Here is a 22735-nt window from a genome sequence, read left to right as displayed (position 1 = left end):
CAGACAGGAGAGCTGGTTCTACAAGAGGAAGGCAAGTAGGGAGTGCCCTGGGCTCCAGAGAAAGGCAGCTAGTGGCTTAGAAATATGGCCAGAAAAACTGGAGCGACAGAGTAAGTGGTCCGCAGTGCAGGTGGCAATTGTTAGAGCCACCTGGATGTCACATGTGAGACCTTCCCCTATAAGGTTGTGCAGGAGTTAAGGAGGTTCTTGTACTTCTGGGCGTGACAGCATCCCATGTGCTCAGCTCTCCCTTCCTTTCCAAGGTTTCATGGGGTGTACCAGTGGCTGGAAGCCTGGAGAGACCTGAATAAGAGCATGGCTTCTTTGAGGTTGGTCTTCTGAGTATAGCACCTCCCTCCAGTGCCACCTTGTGGCTCTGTGTCTTGGCCAAAAAGTTGAGGGTGAAGCCAAGTCTGGCAAATAGAGCCCAAGGCTTGGGTGGGAGGACGAGGAGCTGATTTCTCTGGAGGCCATCATTCTTACTGAAGCTGCTCCATGGTGTCGCTTTCAGAGGGAAGACTGATTTTGAGTGTAACCTGGTTTATATCCAGTCTCAGAATGACACCAGAACAGTTTTCCAGTTTTTGTATGTATCACTAGCATGGTTTGCTTCTGAAGTATTTATTCTTTTATTTTTCAATAGGAGGTAGTTATTAGATTTCTGAAAACTGTAGGATTTGTTTAAATGAGTCACAGCATTTGGCTGAAATAGAGAGGACTCCATCTGTTGCTTTTGCGTGGTCCCCAGTTCTGTTCTATGACTGAGCTATAAGAGAAGCAGGAGAACTTGGTGTTCCCTGAGCTCACCATCACTGGCCCTGCCTGTCTGACACAAGCCTTGCCCTAGTAGAGATGTGGGGAAGTGGGCCCTGTTTCTTGAGAGCCTCTCTACTTGGGACCCCTTTAATTAGCCTACTGTGTTTGGGTGAGTTGGGGTAGGGGCTGGAGCCAAGGGCTCCTCATCCACTGGACTCTGCCAGCTCTTTCCTTGGAGTGCCCTTGAGTTTGCCCCTTGGATCAGAAAGAGGAGCATCCACTGCAGGGTGATTTCCTCAGGTCCTCTTTACCTGCTGTGCTCTGATGCTCTCCTCTGTGTCCCTGGAGCAGCAGGACAACTCATTCTGACTGAATTCGCCCCAGGGCAGCTGGCAGTGCCTCAGATCAGGAAGGGTCATGGAGCATGAAACAATATAAGGGAAAGGGCACCGGCTTGGGGAAGGAGAGACCTAGGTACCAATCCTTGCTGTGCCTTATATGTGTCACTTCCTCTCTTTAAATCTTTTTTTTTTTTTTTTTTTTTTTTTTTTAGCCAGAGTCTCACTCTGTCTCCCAGGCTGGATTGCAATGACACTGTCTTGGCTCACTGCAACCTCCGCCTCCTGGGTTCAAGTGATTCTCTTGCCTCAGCCTCGTGAAAAGCTGGGATTACAGGCACATGCCACCACGCCCAGCTAATTTTTGTATTTTTAGTAGAGTTGGGGTTTCACCATGTTGGCCAGGCTGGTCTTGAACTTCTGACCTCAAGTGATCCATCCGCCTTGGCCTCCCAAAGTGCTAGGATTACAGGCGTGAGCCACTGCACCTGGCCCTCTCTTTAAATCTCGATTTCCTCGTCTGGACCTCCAGTGCAGTGCTCTTATGAGGATGATTAACTGATGGGTGTAAAATGTCTGTCGCATGCTAAGAAACGACCAGTTTCTGATCTTCTCTCATAGTCCGGCCTCCTCTCTTCTGCACACTCTGACCTTTCTTCAGATCACGCTCATGGGCAGAGTGAAGGGAGAGGTGTGCTGTGAGTCAGGGCATGGCACGGAAGATGCTGACATCCCATGCAGCTCCCTGCAGTGTTGCTCCTGGCACTTCATGCTTGGCCAGCAGATTCAACCTGACCCACTTGGCCATACCTGCCTCCCACTGGGCAGCTGGGGCCTGGACTTCCACATCTGTGGCCAGGGCTGGGCCCCTCAAGTCATGCCCCTCCACTGCTGGCCCCTCAAGGACAACCAGCCTGGGAACTTGAAGGCCCCAGGTCCCACCCTGATGCCTTCCTGCTCTGCGCTAGGCCTGGGGACAGTCTCTGAAGTGTCACAGGAAGTGTGCTTGCCTCTGTGACTCACCTACCTCTTGTTGGTGGTTGCTACCTGGCTACTGTGGAACCTAGGTAAACTGAACAGTTGAAGTGGTGGTGAGCAGATGACACCAGCCTTGCCCAATTCCTTCTTCGGTTCCTGACTTCTTAGGGTGTATCTTAGGAGTTGCCTGCTGAGGTTGCCACCCTAGGCAGTGTAGTCCTGTTAGATTATACCATGATTATTGAATGAGCAAATGACTGGAGCTTTGTCTAAGAGGGGCCTCATGTATGAGGGGTGCTGAGTAGACCCTGTGGGTCAGGAAGAGGATGAAGGTCTGTAGGTTTGTTGGTGTGTTAGGTGAAGCCTACCTTATGGTAGGAACAAGGTGAGGATCTCTGCAGTCCATTAGAAGGGTTCTCTGATCTTACACGGGGATTCTCTATTTCTCTGTGAATTCACATCACATAAAATTAACCAATTTAAAGTGAACAATTCAGTGGTATTTAATGCATTCACAATGTTATGCAACCATCACCTCTATCTAGTTCCAAACCATTTTTGTCACCCCAAAAGAAAACCCCACACTCATTAAGCAGTTGCTCCCCATTTTCCCCTCCCCTTCTAACCACTAGTCTGCTTTCTGTCTCTATGGATTTATCTATTTTGGATAGTTCATACAAATGGAATCATAAAATAGGTATCCTTTTGTGCCTGGCTTCTCTTACTTAGCCTAATGTTTTTGAGGTTCATCCACATTGTAGTATGCATGTATCAGTACTTCATTCCTTTTGTTTTATCTTGTTTTGTTTTATTTATTGTGGTAAAATATATGTCACATAAAATGTACCTTTTTTTTTCTTCTAAAGAGATGGGGTCTCACTATGTTACCCAGGCTGGCCTTCAACTCCTGGGCTCAAGTGATCCTCCTGCCTCAGCCTCCTGAGTAGCTGGGACTACAGGCACATGCCACTGTGCCCAGCTCAAAATGTGTCATTTTAACCATTTTTAAGTGTACAGTTCAGTGGTATTAGATACATTCACGTTGTTTAGCCATCACCACCATCCATCTCCAGAACTTTTTCATCATCCCAAACAGAAACTCTGTACCCATTGAACAGTAGTAACTCCCCATTTTCCCCCAGCTCATGATAACTACTGTTTTAGTTTCTATCTCTATGAATTTGACAATTCTAGGTACCTCATGTAAGTGGAATTCTACAGTATTTGTCCTTTTGTGACTGGCAAATTTCACTTATCGTTTCTTGAAAGTTCATCCATATTGTAGCATGTATCAAAATTTCCTTCCTTTTTAGGGTTGAATAATACTCCATTGCATATATATATACCACATTTTTTTTTACCCATTCATCTATCAGTGGACATGGTTGCTTTCACCTTTTGGCTAGTGTGAATGATGCATGGATTCTTGAGTACTGCAACAGCCTGGTGGACAGCTGGAGCAGGGACATACATTTGAGCACTGGACAAGATGCTGAGATTTCAGAATGGGTCCAGGAACACAGTCTGCTCCCATTTCCCAGGCCTCCCACACCTACATCCCCCACGCCTACCCCTCCCCATATTTCCCCTGACTACACCCCTTCAGCCACACTGGGAGCTTGCTGCTCCCTACCTGCAATCCACAACCCCACCTCAAAGCCTAAGATTACCCTGTCATTTCTTCCTCTGGGATGTCCTTCCCAGGGCCTTGGCATGGCCTCTCCCAATATATTAATATTTGCAGGCTGGGCGCGGTAGCTCACGCCTGTAATCCCAGCACTTTGGGAGGCTGAGGTGGGCAGATCACCTGAGGTCAGGAGTTTGAGACCAGCTTGGCCAACATGATGAAACCCTATCTCTACTAAAAATACAAAAATTAGCTAGACATGGTGGTGGGGGCCTGTAATCATAGCTACTTGGGAGGCTGAGGCAGGAGAATCGCTTGAACCTGGGAGGTGGAGGTTGCAGTGGAGACCATGCCATTGCACTCCAGCCTGGGCAACAAGAGTGAAACTCTGTCTCAAAAAAATATATATATATAATATATTATATATATAAGTATATATATATAAAATATAATATATTATATATAAATATATAATATATAATATATATAATATATATAATATATAATATATATTATATATAAATATATAATATGTAATATATATTATATAAATATATATATAAAATATAATATATAATATATAAATATATATAATATGTAATATATATTATATATAAATATGTATATATAAAATATATATTATATATAAATATATATACTAAAAATGTATATATATATTTTTGGCATGACTCTGCTCTGGGGTCTCCTTTTCAGAAGTGCCCCCTGACCCACCAGGGTAGTTTCTCTCCTTTCTCATTCATATTGTTCTTCTAAGCACCTATCATACTCTGAATGAATTGGACTTACCTATTTGTCTTCTTGATCTTTGCTTATATCCTGCACCATAAGGCAAGTCCTATGAATTGAGTGGCCTTGTCTGCCTTGCTCACTACGAGGTAGCCAGCATCTGCAGTGCAGCCCAGTGCCAGGGGCCGTGAAGCTCCCAGTGAGGACCTGACATGCAGTAAAGCCACACACTTGTGCTGCTCTGGCCACCATCGGAGTCCTGACCCCTTCCGCCTCCCCCTTTTGTGTTTGGATCTGTATTCACATCCTCCATCCCAGGTACCCTACTCTGTTCTCTGGAACTCTCAAGCTACCCTGAGTCCCCAGCACTTTCCCCAGACATTCCTTTTACCTTCTGCTAGGTAAAAACCTGACCATGCCAAAATATTATTTGCAGGCTGGGCACGGTGGCTCACACCTGTAATCCCAGCACTTTGGGAGGCCGAGGTGGGCGGATCACCTGAGGTCAGGAGTTGGAGACCAGCCTGGCCAACATGGTGAAACCCCGTCTCTACTAAAAATACAAAAATTAGCCAGACATGGTGGTGGGCGCCTCAGTTTGCAATATTCTCCTTATTCCCTCAGCAGGGCTGTGCAGACACCCATGCACTTGCCTGATCATCTGGGCCAGGGGGCCTTTGCATGAGTTTGGCTCTCAGACCCTGGTCTCTCCTCTTTTGTTAGACACAGGCCATACAGTTCTACCATTATCTCTCCCTTAGCACTGCTGCCTGGACTTCTCATTACTTCCTACTACCCTGAAGATTTTGGCATCAGAATCCAGGCTTCCTGCCCACTCCACTTGTTGTCAAGCCAGGGAAGGAAGAAAGGGAGGAAGGCAAGGCTAATGTTTTTCTCAGTGCCTACTGGGCATTTGGCACTGCATTTCCTCATGCTGGGGTGGCCCTGGTCCCTCTGTTGGCTCAGTCCGGCCCAGGCATTCTGGGTGTGGTGATTCAGGGCTGGGCTAGTCCCTCAGAGCACTTGCCCTTCTCTTTGGGAGCAGGACTGCTTGGCAGTATATTACTCATTAGTCAGTGGCTAGCTACGTGCCATGGAGAGTGTGATCACATATGCTGTCACATGCTCACACACACATGCACACAGTGCATGTGCACACTCACATGTGAGCACACACTACACACACATGCACGTGTGCACACAGTAATTCATCACGCTTTTTTCTCAGGTCTTAGTCACCACTCTTAGATCAATAGGCAGATATTTCCTTTATGAGAGCATCTGTCTTGATGGAATTTAGGCCGCAGTAGCTGAATTTAATGCTCTCAATGTGTGAAAACATGTCAGGTAGGAACATGGGCATCCCTGAATCTGTGCTCCCCAGACGCTGAGCCCTGGAAAGGGGAAGAGAGTAGAGGAGGGAGCTCCTGGTGGTGGTATACCAGAGGGAGGGCCTCTTCAAGTCAAGGGTGGGTCCAGACACCTGAAAGGGATTGATGGCTCCTTGGATGGGAGGTTTTGGCCTTAGGCCAGGCTTTCGTGGCTGTTACCCCACATCAGGCTGAACAGTGAGGGGGACTGAGAATCAATCTCTGAGGCAGGAGGGAAGAATGGGAGGAGGGTATGGAGGGACGGAGGTCATCTCCTGCAGGAAGCCTCTCACTGGGTGGTCTCTGCCAGCGGGAGGCAATCTCCCCAAGTGGCCAATAGGGGAATTGTCCACAGGGAGAATCTGGAAATGAACCCCCAGCACCTTCCTGACTCTCACAGGCTGAGAGAGAAGGAAAGGCAGGAGCCAAAGTGCCACAGATAGATATTAGATTTCTCCTTCTGAGTTAGACCCTTCAGAAGTGAAAAACAAGAAAATCACAGAGGAAAGACTGCATAGTTGGCAAGAAAGGAAAACAGGCCACCATGTATGTACACTTTTTTGCAACTAGGCTGACAGGCATGTGGAACCATGGACACGGTAATGTCAAAGGCTGGAAAGTAGTGGATGGCTTTTCTTTTTAAATGTCCTTTGATGTTGCAGTGGGTATTATTTAGAAGAGGGGATGTTTTTCCTGCTGGAATCTTGAGTCTCAGTTACTGTCTTGAGATGGCATTTTTTAATCAGTCTCATCGTCTTTCATAAGCCTTATAAAAAATTGCATTCAGGCTTGGCGTGGTGGCTCACGCCTATAATCTCAGCACTTTGGGAGGCTGAGGCGGGTGGATCACGAGGTCAGGAGTTCAAGACTAGCCTGGCCAACATGGTGAAGCCCTGTCTCTACTAAAAATACAAAAATTAGCCGGGCGTGGTGGCAGGCACCTATAATCCCAGCTACTCGAGAGGCTGAGGCAGGAGAATTGCTTGAACCCAGGAGGCGGAGGTTGCAGTGAGCCGAGATCGTGCCACTGCACTCTAGCCTGGGTGACAGGCAAGACTCCGTCTCGGAAAAAAAAAAAAAAAAGAATTGCATTCAGTAGGTCAATATGTCCTTAGCACCAGCCCTGTCTGGGCATTTAGCTTCATGCTGCATGCAGATGAGGAGAGAGAGGGAGGCCAGAGGGGGCCCACAAACACACAAGGAGCCCTCCTGCATGAGGCCATGAAAAGTCTGCAGGAAGGCACAACAGATTTCTGGGAACTGAGGAATCTGGTGAGGGCCCATAGAGGGCAGGATGCTTAAACCAGGTTTTGAAGGTTAGATTGACTTTTTTTTTTTTTTTTTTTTGAGACAGGGTCTCACTCTGTCACCTAGGCTGGATTGCAGAGCACAGTGGTGCAATCATAGCTTACTGCAACCTCAACCTCCTAGGCTCAAGAGATCCATTTGCCTCAGCCTCTCAAGAAGCTGGGACCGCAGGCACATGCCACCATGCTTGGCTAATTTTTTTTTTGTAGAGATGGGATCTCCCTATGTTGCTCAGGCTGGTTTCAAACTCCTAGGCACAAGTGATCCTCCCACCTCAGCCTTCCAAAGTGCTGGGACTATAGGTGTGAGCCACTGCACGCCTGGCCTGAATTGGCTTTTAAGGAAACTGCCTTGTAGAAAGAGAATAGAGCATGAGCTGGTAGCGGTGGGGGTCAGATGAGGAGCCTCAAGAATCCCTGCCAAAGGCAGTGCAGGAAGAGGAAAAACTGCCTAGATAGGAGGAGCCACACGGTAGAGTGCTTTGAAGGCTGTGGGCAAGTGTGTCCAGGGTCGGGTGGTAACCCTGGATATGCTGCTGTGCCTGACATGCATATGGTGGGATTAGGTGGGAAGAGTGAGCACTTAGCACAATGTAACTGGTATGAGCTTTCACACATGTGACTATGATTGTGGCAGCTACCACAGGAAAGCCAGGCCTTTTTCAAACAGGCTGTCTGAGTGAGACTCCTAAGCAGGGCCTACTCTCATGTCTCTGTACCAGGCTTCAGAGTCTTTTCTCCCCCAGACTTGTCTATTGTTGGCCTGGGATGCCCTTGCAGGCCCCGGGATTATTGCAGTGCGTCCTCTGTGTTCTGTGCCCAGTGTGCCAGCCACTGCTACCACACAGAGCCTCTGCTTCCGTGATCAATCACCCGAGCCCATGGGTCATTCAATCCACAAACATTTACTGAGCCCTGCTCTGGGCCAGGCCCTGTGCCAAACTCTGAGGACTCTGTGGTCACTGTGTGTAGAGGAAAGCCAGATGGTCCACTTTTCTCTGGAACCACCCCCCTTCCCCATGGCTTCCTCCAGGGTTTTCTGAGACTCTGCCAGCCCACATTGATTTCTCCTTCTGGGAGCCCCCCGACCACTGACCCCTCCCACCAAACATACACATGCATGTTCAAGTTCCCATGCTTTTGTATGTGATAGATGGAGTTTTGTGTGTGAGAATGCTTGCTTTGTATTCCTTTGATTGTAATAAATTTGAAATTGCAAGGCAAAGGTAGAGTTCAGAGGGTTTCATTCTTATTTTACTACCTGTTATTTCTAGACGGGTGGATCACCTGAGATCAGGAGTTCGAGATTGGCCCGGCCAACATGGCGAAACCCCATCTCTACTAAAAATACAAAAAATTAGCTGGGTGTGGTCGTTCAGGCCTGTAATCCCAGCTACTCAGGAGGCTGAGTCAGGAGAATTGCTTGAACCTGGGAGGTGGAGGTTGCAGTGAGCCAAGATCACACCACTGCACTCTAGCCTGGGCAACAAGAGCGAAATTTCGTCTCAAAAAAAAAAAGGAAGTAGGCCTGATTTCTGGACAGAGAAGTTTTTAACATGGGATGAATAGATATTAGTTTGGTGTTTCTTTCTCCCACAAAATAGACAATAGGCATTGTTTTTTAATTCCACTGACTTCCCATTAGAAAGGTATTAAGGGGTCCCAGGCAGGGTTTCCCTGGAAGTCTCAAACATGAGGCTCTAGGATGCCTCATACGCTGGGATGTTTCTGGGGCCAGTCCAGTCCCCTGAGCACAGCAGATGTTCAGCGAATTCATGCATGCATTTAGTGTCTGCATAGTGCTGCAGACATTGGGTGATCTTGCCAACTGCATTGTTGGCCTGTATCTCTCTTCCTGTGCCTAGAGCAGGGCTGAGTGTGAAGTAGACCCTTAGCCATCTTTGTGGGCTAAAGATGTGTCCAGGCAGCCCCTAAGGGCACGCTGAGTACTGAGTCTGTCATCAGTATTGGGTCTGATGACTGGTCAGGAACTTGAGGTTTCTGGGTCAGAGTCCTGGCTTCTGCCCTGTTTGGGGCAGGACTATGGGAAGTGCTTGCTTCCTCCGTAGTCACAAAGGCTTACAGTTTTCTCTTAGTTTATCTTGACTTCCAGATTGCAGCAAAATTTTGAAGAGAGCTGACAAGCACAGCATTGTCCCCTTGGTAAAAGGCTGTAGTAGTAGGATTTGCAGTAGCTGGAACCTGGGAAAAGCTGGCTCAGCTTTATGTAATGACTTCAGTCTCCTGATTTGAGCTTCCTAGCTTTAGGAGCTGACCTGGGTCAGAACACTGTGATGCTACACAACCCAAAGTTGTGTCATGCGGGGTCCTAATGCAGGTGTCTGTAAGCCTGGGGCTGGCTGGGGAGCAGGAGCCTCCGTGACTTGGGCTGCATCAGAACTCCTGGGCTATACTTGAGAGCCATGGTACTCCCAGAAGACAAGGCTGGGAAATGTGAAGAGGGCTGGCATTGGGGCTAAAGCTCCTTAGAAGTCTGTGGAAAGGTGGCTGAGAATTTACTTGGCCAGTTAGATGTTCCCTCAGAAAGCTGAGCCTAGTAGGGGAACACATGGAGATACCTGGTTGGCCTAGAACACTCTTAAAAGGTGCCCCAGTCACTGTAGACTGGAAAGGCCAGGAAGGTCTTAGTGCAGGAATGCACTGTGACTTCTCAGAGAAATGTCAATGTCTTGGGTTCTTCTGGTGTCCCAGGCCAGGGTCATCTGGAGAGTCTAGGAGATCATAGGGGGAGCTCCTCAAGGAGCTGCTGACCTAGGTCTTGGCTCTGGGTGGTGACTCTGGCCTGGCCAGCTGCCTGCCTTCTGTTCCCTCCCTCTGCTTCTCTTGGCTCCCAGCATGGGCTCCCACCTGTCCTAGCTCCCCTAGGAATTTCCTGCTGATAAGCTGTTACCCAAGTCTGATGACTACGTAGGAAAAAAGACATTTTTTCCTTCCAAAATCTCCAAGAGGAATAAGAAACAGAAAAGAAAACTCTACCTTCAACAAAAATAACAAATACCTGTAACCTGAAATACAACAAACAAAGAATGATTTTTTTCTTTTTTTGAGACAGAGTCTCGTTCTGTTGCCCAGGCTGGAGTGCAGTGGTGCGATCTCAGCTCACTGCAAGCTCCGCCTCCTGGGTTCATGCCATCCTCCTTCCCCAGCCTCCCAAGTAGCTGGGACTACAGGCGCATGCTGCCATGCCTGGCTAATTTTTTGTATTTTTAGTAGAGACGGGGTTTCACTGTGTTAGCCAGGATGGTCTCGATCTCCTGACCTTGTGATCTGCCTGCCTCGGCCTCCCAAAGTGCTGGGATTAAAGGCATGAGCCACCACGCCCAGCCAAATAATGATTTTTAAGTCCAGGATCAAAATCAATCCAGGATGGAGGATTTTAGGAGGGGACACTTGTCAGAGTCCAGAGGGCCAAAACAAATAATGATCTATTGGACTCGTTAGCAAAGCCAACATATGCGGACAAGCTTAGGGAGTATCTTTGAGCCCTGTGTGATGCCAAGGAGTTACTAGGGAGGTGGAATTACCCAAGGAATTGAGCAGGGTGTGGCAGGTGAGGGGAAAACTATGGGTTGCCAGCAGTTCAGACAATAGAAAAACAAAGGAAATTCAAAATAGGTATAATTGGTATCTGTGGAAAAGAGAACAAAACAAATGGAACACAAAAATATTCAAAGATATAATGGAAGAAAACTTTCTCCCTGAAATAAAAGAACACATAAATCTTTTGTTTGAAAGGCCAGGGGCCGGGCACGGTGGCTCACACCTGTAATCCTAGCACTTTGGGAGGCCAAGGCAGGCAGATCACCTGAGGTCAGGAGTTTCAGACCAACCTGACCAACATGGAGAAACCCCATCTCTACTAAAAATACAAAAACTACATGGGTGTGGTGGCGCATGCGTATAATCCCAGCTACTCAGGAGGCTGAGGCAGGAGAATTGCTTGAACCTGGGAGGTGGAGGTGGCAGTGAGTAGAGATAGTGCCATTGCACTCCAGACCAGGCAACAAGAGTGAAACTCCATCTAAAGAAAAAAAAAAAAGAAAGGCCAGACTGAATTTTAGGAAAAACACACATTTTCAACCCAAAAACATATCTTGGTGGTGTCACTCAATTCCAAAGAGAAAAAAATAGTTCTATTGCATCCAGAGGGGAAAAGTTTATATCTATCTATATAGATATGTATAGATAGATATATCTATCTATATAGATATATCTATATAGATAGATATATCTATCTATATAGATATATCTATATAGATAGATATATCTATCTATATATATCTATATAGATAGATATATCTATAGATATATATATCTATATATATATAGAGAGAGAGAGAGAGGAAGAAAGCCTGGCCCAGAGCTCTCCACAGTAATAATCAATGACAGAAAACAGAGGGGCTAGCTATATCTCCAAAGTCCTCAGGGAGAGAAAGTGTAAACCCAGAATTTATATTCAGCCAACCTGTTATTCAAGTTTTTTTTTAAATTATTATTATTTTTTGAGACAGAGTTTTTGCTCTGTTGCCCAGGCAGGAGTGGAGTGGTGCAATCTCGGCTCACTGCAACCTCTGCCTCCTGGGTTCAAGTGATTCTCCTGCCTCAACCTCCCGAGTAGCTGGGACTACAGGTGTGTGCCACTAGGCCTGGCTAATTTTTTTTTTTTTTGTATTTTTAGTAGAGACGGGGTTTCTGCATATTGGCCAGGCTGGTCTCAAACTCCTGACCTCAAGTGATCCACCTGCCTTGGCCTCCCGAAGTGCTGGGATTACAGGTGTGAGCCCCCGTGCCCAGCTGTAGTTCAAGTGTAAAGGTCATGAAGATGTGTTCAGACATTCAAGAACTCAGGAAACATGGTTTCTGTGAATTATTTTTAAATGAATGAATGAATAAAAACTTCTAGAGATAAATTCCCTAAGACATACATGGAGATGCAGTGATTAAAGGAGTAGTAACCTCACCACTACTTACTTGCTCTCAGATGAGCCATCATTCACACAATGCTTGTTACCAGCACCATGGTGCAAGAGACATTCAGTCTTTTTTTTTTTTTTTTTTTTTTTTTGGTGAGATGGAGTCTCGCTCTGTCGCCCAGGCTGGAGTGCAGTGGCTTGATCTCGTCTCACTGCAAGCTCCGCCTCCCAGGTTCACGCCGTTCTCCTGCCTCAGCCTCCCAAGTAGCTGGGACTACAGATGCCCACCACAACACCCAGCTAATTTTTTGTATTTTTAGTAGAGACGGGGTTTCACCGTGTTAGCCAGGATGGTCTTGATCTCCTGACCTCGTGATCCACCCGCCTTGGCCTCCCAAAGTGCCGGGATTACAGGTGTGAGCCACCACGCCCGGCCGACATTCAGTCTTTAAAGTTATACTGAGTTCATGGCATTTGACACGTCAGCTGACTGGTGGCCACATATAGCTCTTGCTGTTCTGGAAAAGCCATGGGATAGAGATAAAAATGGGACTGAGGGGAAGATCAAAGGTAAACGCTACATGAACCACTACTGTATACCCACTGGTCTCTTTCTAGAATTTGGCCTGAGGTGGGCCTGGTGCAATTCTTAGTGAGACACTACAAGAATATGGATGTCACTTGAGGCAGGTCTAAGGGTTTGGTTTTGTTCTACATCATGGATGACAAGCCCATGGCCTTTGTGCTTAATTGATGGTAATAATCTTTCCCATGAATCCTTCCCAAATCCACCTCCCAGGCAGTCACTACCAATTTATTGGGGTTAAAGGAAAGTTACCCTTATTTCCCATCCTTGCTCTGGATTCTGGAGACTAGCTGGTCCCAGAGGAAACCAAAAGCAAATCAATTTGCCCTGAAAGATGTTCTCAATCTAGTAGACCCACTCAGGCCCCAGGGCTGGGGAATGAGGTCCCCAAGGTTTACTCTTATGGTATTTGTGGCCTGGCTTCCCCTTGCTCTCAGACTCCTGGTGGTCTCCCCGTCTGATGCTGGCAACTTCTTCTAGCCTATGTTTAATGGCAGCAAGTCTTGTTCCTACCAGTCCGTCTTGTCACATTCTCCCCTTGCTGACCCACCTGCAGTCTCATGCCAGACTCTTTCTCTCAGCAACATCACAGCAGTCAGAGCTCACTGCCTTAAACATGTTCTCTTCTGGCCCAAACAGGCTGGCCTGGAACAAATTGAGCCTTGTTATTTGGCCACAGGAAGAGTCCCACCTGCCAGACATTTCTGAGTGGAAAGGATGAGTGGAGGTGGCAGGTACCTGGTAACACTGATGGTTCCTTCATGTGGGTTTGTCTGCTCAGGGGTGTTGAGTGCATGTCTGCCCAAGTGCATCAGTATACACCTGGCGTCACCAGGCCGCCATGGTGCTTTGTCCCCAGCTCTACCAAGGACCTAGCTCTCTGGGTTACTCTGGGGTCTTTTGGGTCTTGGAAACTTACCACAGAGTGGGACTACAACTTAAAGGGGCTGGGAAGTTAGAAAGAGAAGATGTCAGCCTCAAGGGAGCTCTGCCTATGGCATGACCTCTCACCCTGCCCAGGAACCCTGGGTGTGGTACCTTCCCTCTCCAGCCAGCAGACAGCACCTTAGAGGCTTTGAGCCCATGATGCTATCTTCTTGGGCAATCACACGCTCTTTCTGTGGCTGTGGCTGTGTGTTATGGAGATCCTTACCCTTGTGCTATTGCCGTCAGCACTGCAAATTCTTTTTGGCCCCTAGGACAATCAGGAAGCTGATGAGGCCAGCCCTTGATGGCTGGGGGCATCCCTGTCACGGACCTAAGTACACTTTCCATGGAGCCTGTTGGAGGGTAGGACTGAATCTGGTCTGGGAAACCAACAGAGACTATTTTAAGGACTGGAGATTGAGAGTTTAAGAATTTTCTTAGCAGTGGCCTCAACTAGGACACATACGCCAAGGGGTTGAGGGATACGGGAGGGACAAGGCAGAACATATGGAAATTTCTGTTTACATTTATTGTCTATATCATCTTTTAAAACTTTTCCATTTGGGGAGGTGGGTTTTATAAAAAATAGGCATTTATATAATTGGTAGATGAATATTCATATGTTGGAGATGCTGAAACATGTTTTATTGATAGAGGCACATGATTAAAAAGGCAGGAGGCCACTGGCTTGAAGGCTGGGCAGGCCAGGATATGTTTTCTTGTGCAAAAACTGGAATCTTTTTCTAAGCCTAAACTTTCTAGATTCTCATATCCATTCCTGAGAGAGAAGCTCTAGGACACTGGACCTGGCCCCAGCACCCACTGCTCTACAGCCTCTGCTTTGCTGCCTGGGTGCACAGGAACCACTGTGGTGGCCCAGTAGTTCTTTCTGCCCTGGGCCTCAAAGGAGAGGGTCCTCCCACAGCGTCTGCCCATCTCTGATTGCCCATTACAGAAAGGTCAGCCATGAATTTATCAAAACCTCTTTTGAAGCTGTGGGGCTCTTCTGGCCGCTCTGACTTAGAGAAACAGTTTCTTTAAGTTCACTCCCCTCCTGGTGAACAAAGACAGCCATTTATTAATGGGAAACATTTCTTTCAAATCCTCAACTGAAGGCGGTGGGGGGCATGCTCTGGAATGCTGCCTTGTGGGGCCCAGCTTGGTTTTCCCTCTGGTGTCTGCACTGACTCCATGCCTGGCTGCTTTTCCATCTGGTCTGAATCAGCCTGGTCAGGCCCTCCTTCCCACTGTGCACCAGGGCAGCCACATCTCTCCTGGTGGTTCTGCCATTATGGACGTCACTGGTGTCTGAAGCATTTTTTAGTCACTGACGCTTGCTGGCCTTGTGCCTTTCTGGTGGCTTCTGACAGAGGGGAGCCCAGCCTCTCACCAGTGCAGTCGGAATTATGTCTCCCAGTAGTGGTCATGGGATGGGACAGGAGGCCACAGGGTACTAAGGATTGGTTGGGGAGAGGCTAACTGAATTTGCTCTGTTCCCCTTCCCAGCAGCCCTCCTGTGGCCAGGGGGCTCCTTCCTGCCTTGGCAAACAGCCCTGAGTTAAGATTGTTTCTGATCAGCTAATAGCCTTAAATGCTGAAAGGAAGAAAAGCTGATAGAAATCTGGCTGTTTCTATATTGTTTACCTCTCTTGGCCATCTTAAAAATATATTTGTCCCAATACCTAATGCATGTGGGGCTTAAAACCTAGATGACGGGTTGATAGGTGTAGCAAACCACCATGGCACATGTATACCTATGTACCAAACCTGCACGTTCTGCACATGTGTCCCAGAACTTAAAGTAAAATAAAAAATAAAATACATACATACATACATATATATATATATATGTATTTGTCTCTAGATAAGGCATTTCTAGTCTTCCCTGTTTGGCTTCTAGCCACTCCTTCATCTCTCTGCCCTTCCTGTCTCCTGTGTCTCCTTTATGGCAGCACCCCTCTCCCCTCCTTGCTTACACACCCTTACCCTGGCCCTCCCCAGCAACAGGACTCCCATGGCTGCTGGGAGGAGCACTGGCCTCAAGGGGCCTCTCTGCTGATGAGGCCACATCCACGAGACCAAGTCTTCCTTGGGGTGGGCTGGGTCCTGCCTGTGGATACCTCCCTCTCTTTTTCCTCATTCCCTTCTTTCTCCTGCCCAGCAGCCGTATTTTGGTGGAGACTGTTGTGTCTCTTAAGAAGAGCCTCCTGGAGGGCTTACCTCTTCCCTCCTGAGGAGGCCTTGGATGGGTGCAGTCACTGTGGCTCTCATGGAACGTGTGTTCAGGTGTGTGGCACAGACAGTTATGACCCCTGGAGCTCCTGCCACAGTGGGCCCTTGTGTTCAGCTGGAGAAGGAACTGGCCCCTCCCAAGCTGGACTGGTTTGGGACAGGGCTTGGGCATTTATGGTGTGTGGCACTCATGGGTATAGCCTTTCTTCCTGTGACTTCTCGGCTTTCATATATGTAGACTCATCATGGCATGGGGCATTGTTGAGCGCTCCTCCTCATGGGAACTTCTATAACCCTGTGGGGTCATTCTCTTTTTTCTCCTTTCTCTGACTTCTCTGGTTCTGACATCTCCTCTACTCCTATGAACTTTGGTCCTCCCCACAAAGCTTTCTTGGACCACTGCTCTCTGGGTGATTTCTAGCCTGAGAATTGTCTGTGAACAAGACCTGTAACTCTCCCAGATAAAAATATCTACACTTAACCTGAATTGAACTGAAGCTGTGACCCATCTCTTAATGTCTCTTACCCCCTATCCCCACCTCAACACAACCAAACCAAACCCAAACTTGTGATTTTGTGATTTCACTTCCCATTTCTCACCCACTAATTGACTTCTCTCCCTGGATTCCCCATCTCAATTAAAAGGAACACTCCTCCCCGGACCCAAAGCCAGAATACCTGCTGCTGTACCTTCCCTTCCTCTTGCCACACAGACTATCTCCTGGGCCAGTGCCTTATTCTCACTGGTTTCCTTACCTCATCATCTTCTTCTCCTTGAAGAGACCCTAAACATTCCCCTATGTGAAAACCTTACAGACTCTGCTCATTTTAGCTTTTAGCTTCCCAATTAGCTCAGGTAGTTCAACACACACTCACACGATTGCTGGGAGCTGTTCTAGGTGCTGGGAGCAGAAATGACTTACGTCTTCCAAGCTTACCCTGCATAGCTACTCAGACTGAGCATGCTCTGCTGTGCCTCTGGGTCTTCGTGCATGCTGTTGCCTCTGCCTAGCATGCCCTGTCACCTTGGCATGAACAGCCCATCTTTTAAGACCCAGTTTAAATGTCTTCTCATCCTCAAAGACTTCTGCTTCTGTCCATCGCTGGACCATGCAGCAGTGTGTCTTGCAGGGATTTGTTTGCACATCTGTCTCTACTGTAGACCAGAGGCTCTTGGAGGACTGGACCCCTATATGAATCATTAAAAAAATTTTTAATTAAATATTAAATGACTGTTTATAAAGAATATAAGAATACCTATACGACGTGTATAAGATGTGAAGAATAACAATATGAACACCTGTGGACCCACCTTCCATTGAAGAGATATCATTCCTTTATACCATCAATACCTATTATAGGGCCTGGAACTAATCCAGGGGTCAGTAAATGTGAATGCCTGAATGAATGAATGAATATCTATTGTTGGAGTCATTTTCTTTCTGAGTCTCTCAGTGTCGCTAGTTAAGTCCCAGGTGAATGGTGTCATGGTCCTAGCCCAGCCCCACTCTGTGAGCTCATTCTACTGTTCACACATTGTTCCAGTCATTGTGCATATGCTTATTCAGTGTCCATTCAATGCCAAGCGTGGCGCTGGGCCCTAAGGATATAGTGGGGAGCAAAATGGTGAAACCTCTTCCCAGGGAGCTTCCACGTAAGCAGCTCTTCAGAAAAAGTAATCCAAAGAACCCAAACTGCGATGCTTTCTACCCCCTCTACAGCTACCCTAGAAAGGCAATGTGGGGGCCGGGCGCGGTGGCTCACGCTTGTAATCCCAGCACTTTGGGAGGCCGAGGCGGGTGGATCACGAGGTCAGGAGATCGAGACCACAGTGAAACCCTGTCTCTACTAAAAATACAAAAAAATTAGCCGGGCGTGGTGGCGGGCGCCTGTAGTCCCAGCTACTTGGAGAGGCTGAGGCAGGAGAATAGCGTGAACTCGGGAGGCGGAGCTTGCAGTGAGCCGAGATCGGGCCACTGCACTCCAGCCTGGGTGATAGAGCAAGACTCCGTCTCAAAAAAAAAAAAAAAAAAAAAAAAAAAAAAAAAAAAAAAAAAAAAAAAGAAAGGCAATGTGGGATGTGGTTAAGGACATGGACTGGTGGCCTAGATATTGGAATCCCAGCTCCACCATTTGCAAGTCATGATGGCTTTGTATGTTACTTAAGTTTTATGTGTGGCAGTTTTCTCATCTGTAAAATGGGCCAAATAGATCCTATCCAGTGAATTTGCTGTGAGGCTTAAAGCAGTTACTATGTGACAGGTGGCTCATGGTGAGGGCTCGGTCAGCATTACCACAATTATTGTCAGCAGAGCCTTCTATGGTACGGCTGTGGGTGTAGCCAGCTGCTATAGGGAGGAACTTTAGGTATTGTTCCTGAAGTTCTCTCCTGCATGAAGTCAGACCCAGAGAAGGGCCGAGTGTCATGCCAGGCACTTGCCGTGTTTCCTCAGCTTTAAAACTTTGGGGCCACTTTTTACTGCTCTGAGTCATTTAGTGGTTACAGTCAACCCATTCAGGAAATAAATATTGAGCATCCAGTTTGTGCCAGGCACTGTGGTAGGCCCTGGGACACAGCTGTGAGGAAAGCACACAGAGACCGTGCCCACACAGAACTGGCAGTTTAATGCAGGGATCCCAGAGGATATATAAAAGCAATAAATTTGTTATATGATGGGTCAGAAGGTGCTCAGTGCCACAGAGAACAAAGAGGCAGGGGAGACAAGTGCAGTTTTGAATAGAGTCAGGGTAAGTGTCCCTGAAAGGATGCCACCAGAGCAAAGACTTGAGAGGGAGCAAGTGTCTGCAGAAAGAACAGCAAATCCGAGACGGGCGGATCACAAGGTCAGGAGTTCAAGACCAACCTGGCCAATGTGGTGAAACCTCGTGTCTACTAAAAATACAAAAATTAGCCAGGCATGGTGGCGCATGCCTGTAGTCCCAGCTACTTGGGAGGCTGAGACAGAAGAATTGCTTGAACCCGGGAGGCGGAGGTTGCCGTGAGCTGAGATCGCAGCACTGCACTCCAGCCTGGGCAACAGAGTGAGACTCCATCTCAAAAACAAAACAAAACAAAAGAAAAAAAAAAGAAAAAAAAGAACAGCAAATCCAATGGCCAAATGCACATGTCAGGAGTGGGCCTGGCATAAGGGAAGTGGAATTAGGGAGAGGGTAATCAGAGATGAGGCCAGAGGGAAAGGGGCAAAATTTCATGGGGCCTTATGGGCCATTGTAAGACTTTTGGCTTTTCCTTTGGGAGGGAAAGGAAGCCAGTGCAGGGCTTACGCAAAGCAGAGAAGTGGCCTGACTTGTGTATTTAAAGCCTTATCCTGGGGCTGGGCTTGGTGGCTCATGCCTGTAATCCCAGCACTTTGGGAGGCTGAGGTGGGCAGATGGCTTGAGGTCAGAAGTTCGACAACAGCCTGGCCAACATGGCGAAACTCCGACTCTACTAAAAATACAAAAAATTAGCCAGGCGTGCTGGTGTGCGCCTGTAGTCCCAGCTACATTGCAGTGAGCTGAGATTGCACCACTGTGCTCCAGGCTGGGCAACAGAAGGAGACTCTCACAGAAAAAAAAAAAAAAAAAAGCCTTATCCTGGCAACTGAGAATGGCTCAAACCAGGTGGGGTGAGGAGGAGGGAGTAGGTAGTAGTGGCCAGCTTCAGAAACCAACAAGATATACTGCTGGATTGACTTAGGATGAGACAGGAAGGGAGGCAGAGATGGCACCAAGGGGGAGACTAGGAGGCCCACATTTAGGGGGAAGATCAGGGGCTCAGCTTGGGTGTGTCAAGGTGGAGATGCCTACAGGGTACCTCTGTGAAGATGTGGAGTTGGCAGTTAGACAGGTGAAGAGTTCAGAGCAGAGTTCTGGGCCAGAGATAGACATTTGGTGCGTATCAGTGGAAAGTGGATTTAAAGCCCTGAGACTGGGTAAGTCTTGAGACTTAGGGATTGTGAGTACTCACAGAAGCACATTTGTGTAAAGACTGAGCCCTGGGTCTCTCCAGTGTAAGGAGTGGGGTTCTGGGGTTGGCAGATGAGGAAGAACCTGCAGAAGAGATTAGAAAGGTGTGGCCAGGCAGAAGGAGGAAATTCAGGAGAAGGTGGTATTCCCGAAGGCAAATAGAGAACTTATTTCAGGAAAAGGGAGCGATCTCTTCCTCCCTTCTTGCTGATGGTCAAATGAGATGAGGAACTGAGATGTGACTGTCGGATTTGATGATGTGGAGGTCCCTACTGACTGTGACCTGAGGAATGTCTGTGGAGTGATGGGCAAAAGCCAGGGTGGAGGGGTAGATTGAGAGGGAGAGAGGAGAGGAGTGGGAGATAGTGAGTGGAGGCAGTTCTTTTATTATTTATTTTAGAGACAGAGTCTTGCTCTGTCACTCAGGCTGGAGCACAGTAGCGTTGTCCTAGCTCGCTATAACCTTGATCTCCTGGGCTCAAGAGATCCTCCTGCCTCAGTCTCCCAAGTTGGGATTACAGGTGCAAGTCACCTTGCCAGGCAAGTGGAGATAATTATTTTAAGGAGTTTTGCTGTAAAGAGGAGGAGAGAAATGGGGCAATAGCTGAAGGAGTAGTGGAGCAAAGTACTGCTGCTTCTATTTTTTTGTTGTTTAGGGTGGGAGAAGCTTGTTTGTATGATAATTGAAATGATCCAACAGAGAGGGGGAAATGGATGATGAAGGAGAGGGGAGAATCTGTGAAGGTGAGAAGTGGGCCTTGGGATCAGGAGGCAGGTGAACACTGGGGGACAGGAGTAGGGAGGCTGAGGTTGTGCAGGTTTCTTCTGGTGGGTCCCACTTTTTTTGTGAGATGGTCAGCAGGTCATCAGTGGCAGTTAAGAGACAAAAGGAGGTGTTTGGAAGCTTGAAGATCAAGGAGAGGATATAAGGAAGCATCTAGGAAGATGGGAGAATACAAAGACCGTGGACATATATTGCGATCTCCAGGTGTCATGATGGCTACCATGAGGCGTGTGGATGCACATCAATGCCAGGAACACTGCCTTTGCATGCAGACTTTGCTGGGTGCAGAAGACATTGCTTGTTTATTCACTGTCACCACAGCTGAGTTTAGAACCCTAAATGTCTCCAGAAAGACTACATTGTGATACAACATTGATTTAAAAAGTCACTGTATATATAGATTGCCTGCTACTTATTGGTCAACACAAATACAATAGAAATGGCTACATTTCTCAGAAGTCTTGCACAGCCTGGAGAGGGGGCCACAGCCCATTCACATGTTGTAAAAGGCTCTCAATAGCTTCCTATTTGCTTTCAAGGGCTGCCTTTAAACGCCAGTCCCAAATAATTTATGTAAAAAATGAAATTATTAATTTGGACAAGTGGGAAATATTTCTTTAGGATACCTAGAAATTAGTATACTGAAAGGGCCCAGAGAAGCCCAGCTTCCCAGTGTGGGCCACAGATGCTGTGGCCACCACCATGCTAGGCTTCACAGCTGGTGGCAAAGATGGCCCTGAGGGGTTGGACTCAAACTCTGGTTGTCTTGCTGAAGAAGAAATTGGTGGATCTGTGACTGGATGGTTAGGTCTATGCCACTGATGGTTGATGACAGGAAGTTAAGCACTATTTAATAGTGTTTCTTTTTTTTCGGAGAGTCTTTATTAGACCAAGGATATGTTTCTCTACCCACCAGTTCCTCAGAAGGGAGGAAGGATTGCAGAGTATCTTGGAGTGGGTGTCCCCAGGCGGGCTCCTCATCTTCCCCCCGAAATGGCTTGTCCTATGATGCCCTACCAGTTGGCTCTTAAATCTTTTTGGCAAGCGGATGGCTTTCAGATGGGGGCAGCAAACTTAGAATCTTCTCCTGTCAGTCAGACCGTGGGGCACTGAGGCAGCAGCTACCAGGGCAGTCTCCTGCACAGGCTGGGCCTACACACTGCTCTCAGCAAGTCAGCCCTGTTTCCTGAGTGCCAGCATTCACCCCAGTGAGTACAGACTAAAGCAGGGAGAGAATTTCAGGGAAGCAGTATAAAGCATTGCCTTTGGCTTTTTGTGCTCATCCTCTTTCAAACTGGAAAAGAGGAAAATTGCAGAGATGAACTTAAGTTGGGTCAAAGGAGAAGGAATATATGATTGACATTTAGCCTGACAGTTTGCTTTCTACTTCATGGAATTACCCAACATTGTTGGCTCCTCTGCAGCCAGATTGTGATGGAGGTGAAGGTTAGATGCATTGGACCTCACTCAGTGGTTCCTCAAGGCTGGATCCTGGAACTCCAACCCCACCCAGCTTCACACTAGTGGAAAAGTAACACTTTATCCCATCTTGGTAGATTTGGTCTGGCATCAGGCTTGCCAGAGGGCTACCAGAAGGAAGGCTCCTTTGTGTAGAGGCAGGCCCCTGGTACAGGAGATGGCATTAACTAGGCATTGCAGTATCCCCCATCCCCAGCGATCTAGGGTCAGCCTCTGAAGGGGTTCAAGGCAGGATATAACAGATCGGCCAGTATAGTATCTCAGTATAGTAACTTGGGCTCATGTTGGAATCACCTAGGCAGGAAAAAATACTAATGCCAGGGTCCTGCCTCCACAGATTTTTATGTAATTCGACTGGGGTGCAGTCTGGGAGTCGGAATTTTAAAAATCACCCTAGGTATTTCTTTCTTTTTTTTTGAAATGGAGTCTCGCTCTGTTGCCCAGGCTGGAGTGCAGTGGCATGATCTTGGCTCACTGCAAGCTCCACCTCCCGGGTTCATGCCATTCTTCTGCCTCAGCCTCCCAAGAGGCTGGGCCTACAGGCGCCCACCACCACACCCAGCTAATTTTTTGTATTTTTAGTAGAGACGGGGTTTCACTATGTTAGCCAGGATGGTTTCGATCTCCTGACCTCTTGATGTGCACACCTTGGCCTCCCAAAGTGTGGGGATTCCAGGCGTGAGCCACCGCGCCCAGCCCTT

General features: G+C 47.6%; 1 protein-coding gene across 1 annotated transcript in view; it reads left to right on the top strand.

Moving 5' to 3' along the window:
• Window positions 1–22735, top strand: part of BSN (bassoon presynaptic cytomatrix protein) — a 113735-nt gene that overhangs the window by 43189 nt on the left and 47811 nt on the right. The gene's annotated exons all lie outside the window — the stretch shown is intronic.

This window comes from Nomascus leucogenys, chromosome 4, assembly GCF_006542625.1.
Source record: "Nomascus leucogenys isolate Asia chromosome 4, Asia_NLE_v1, whole genome shotgun sequence".
In the NCBI taxonomy this organism is placed as follows: domain Eukaryota; kingdom Metazoa; phylum Chordata; class Mammalia; order Primates; family Hylobatidae; genus Nomascus; species Nomascus leucogenys.
Note: the sequence above shows the minus strand (reverse complement) of the source record. Positions and strands in the feature narration are given on the sequence as shown.